The sequence below is a fragment of the Oncorhynchus mykiss genome, chromosome 3 (genome assembly GCF_013265735.2).
Source record: "Oncorhynchus mykiss isolate Arlee chromosome 3, USDA_OmykA_1.1, whole genome shotgun sequence".
In the NCBI taxonomy this organism is placed as follows: Eukaryota; Metazoa; Chordata; class Actinopteri; order Salmoniformes; family Salmonidae; genus Oncorhynchus; species Oncorhynchus mykiss.
In genome coordinates, this window is record NC_048567.1 from 12,129,531 (window position 1) to 12,132,376 (window position 2,846).

Genomic DNA, 2,846 nt, shown 5'->3' on the forward strand with positions numbered 1-2,846 from the left:
TAATGTTTTGCTACTTGAGAAGACTGTGGCTAGTTTTGGCTGAAGACTGAATAACACAGTAGGAACAAATTTGAAGCATGCTATTTTTCCAGTTTTGCAGAGCAATTTGTATGTCATGACCATCATTTCTATCAGTTTGATTAAAATATAGGTCTATGTGGTATGATGGTCAATGACAATTACATAATTATTGTCTAAATAATTATTTAAATGGTAAAAGTAGTCTATGTGAATTACTATTTATAGAGTTACTACCATAGAAATATAACCCATGGATATCTATTTATGAGAAGACATTTACAGTCCACTCTCACTAATGCAGACCAGTGCACCAATCAGAGACACCTGCATTTGAGTGAAACTGCCATCTACTCACAGCCATTTTGAGTCCCTTTTCTGACCCCTCTCTGACCCTGCGGTCTAGCTCCAGAGGTAACATCCATGCTATCCTGTTTCTGACTAGAGAGACAATGAGGCCTGAAAACAGAGCACAGCTGTGTGTGTGTGTGGGGGGGGGGGGGGGGGGGGGGTTGGAGACATACATTGGATTTACTTAAACATCTCAGTCATTTAGCAGACGCTCTTATGCAGAACAACGTGCAGTAGTGAGTGCATACATTTTCTAACCCCCTCCCCATACTGGTCCCCCGTGGGAATCAAACCCACGACACTGGTGTTGTAAACACCATGCTCTACCAACTGAGCCACATGGGACCTGTATTAAAGATGCACTCCAGCTATTTTGGAACTTTTCTTGTTGAAAAACAATATATCACGTGTAAATACAGAAATGTACACTCACCTAGGGGTGAAAATAGTGTTGAGCTAAGAAAGTGGTAACTTTATGGATTAGGCCATTCGAGGAGTTTGTCTGATGAAGCCCTCTGATGCCATCAGCCTCCCCCTTTCTTAAGGAATAATAGAGGAGCAATAGAGATCAAGAGAGGAAAGCCCCCCCCCCCCACTTGTACCATGTCATTACTTACCTGGACCACCTATTGAGATGTGCCTTTTGTTAATAAGAAGATCAGGTGTTAAATGAGCTGAAAAGGAGACTGGAGTGCCACTTTAAACTAAACGTTAGTATGAAGTTCTCTTACAGGGAGTCAGAGTCTGACAGAAGGTCAATCTGTGGTGGAATGCGTGTGTCACTGTTGGCGCATCTGTGTATTTTCAACTGGTGTCTCCTGGCGTATCAATAGGTTAATAGCCGTGGTGTCAGTTTCACAGACTGCCTGATTAGTTGTGTGCTCACTAATCTAGACCCAGCCTGGGAACTATTGGCTTTCCTATTGATTTTAGCACGGTGAGCAGCCACAAGATAGAGGGAGGCCAGCTCTATTGATTGACCCCAAATTACCCCCCACCCCCCATCAACGTCTCCTCGCTCAATTCCTGCCTCCTTATTGGATGTCTGGCCTGAAAAACACTCAATCTGATTGGATGGTTCAGTGAGGTAGAGTTTCTTGGTTGGATCTTCCAGATTTGTAAAGAGTTAGTTGTTTTTAGAGGTGAGTCAGGCGTTGTTGATGGATCTTGTCATGGGGTTCAGTGTGTTGTTGTGTTGGATTAAAGACAGTGGGAATATCTGCATTTCCTGGAAGATTGACTCAACTGAATGAAGGTCAGAATTGTCTGTATGTCAGAATCCAACCAGTCGTGTGTGTTGTTGCCTTCCTCCACTCTGACTGTATTTGATGACTTGGGGGATCAGGTTGTGATCTGATTTAGGAATCAAACCATTTGATAAGAGAATGATCTCATTGATGACACTGTGGAGCACTGTGCTTGGTTCTGACTACACCACAGTTGTGGGTTTGTGTCTGACATTGACCACATACAGTAATATGGATATTTGATTTGGATAAAAGCATCAGCTTTTATGATCATATTTTTATTGTTTGGTTTCCTCTAGAATTACACTAGAATTAGAAAAAGCCAAGAATATACATTTATCATGAATTCATGGTAAAAGACTGATACTTGATGCATGCCAGAACCCAGTTGTCTTTAGTGTGACCACCTCATCTGTTCCCTGTTGACTTCTGTTTATTTCCATTCCCATCCCTCACTCCTCCCAGCCTCGCTCCACCCATCTCCTCTCTTTCCCCAGACTAAGCTTGGGGCTCTCCCTCCTGATCCTTTCCTTCCCATCTATCACTTAATCTCATCCCTCTCTTCCCTCCATCCCTCTCTTCCCTCCATCCCTCTCTTCCTTCCATCCCTCTCTTCCCTCCATCCCTCTCTTCCCTCCATCCCTCTCTTCCCTCCATCCCTCTCTTCCCTCCATCCCTCTCTGTCTGCCTCTGATATCCCCACCCCTCTCTTCCCTCCATCCCTATATTCCTTCCTCTGATATCCCCACCCCTCTCTTCCCTCCATCCCTATATTCCTGCCTCTGATATCCCCACCCCTCTCTTCCCTCCATCCCTATATTCCTGCCTCTGATATCCCCACCCCTCTCTTCCCTCCATCCCTATATTCCTGCCTCTGATATCCCCACCCCTCTCTTCCCTCCATCCCTATATTCCTGCCTCTGATATCCCCATCCCTCTCTTCCCCCATCCCTCTCTTCCCTCCATCCCTCTCTTCCCTCCATCCCTCTCTTCCCTCCATCCCTCTCTGTCTGCCTCTGATATCCCCACCCCTCTCTTCCCTCCATCCCTATATTCCTGCCTCTGATATCCCCACCCCTCTCTTCCCTCCATCCCTATATTCCTGCCTCTGATATCCCCACCCCTCTCTTCCCTCCATCCTTCTCTTCCTGCCTCTGATATCCCCATCCCTCTCTTCCCTCCATCCCTCTCTTCCTGCCTCTGATATCCCCCTCCCTCTCTTCCCTCCAT

General features: G+C 45.9%; 1 non-coding gene across 1 annotated transcript; it reads right to left on the bottom strand.

The window, feature by feature from the left end:
- Positions 1 to 640: 640 nt before the first annotated feature.
- Positions 641 to 716, bottom strand: trnav-uac. The gene has a single exon. It is a non-coding gene; the product is annotated as a tRNA-Val (tRNA).
- Between the last annotated feature and the right edge of the window lie 2,130 nt (positions 717 to 2,846).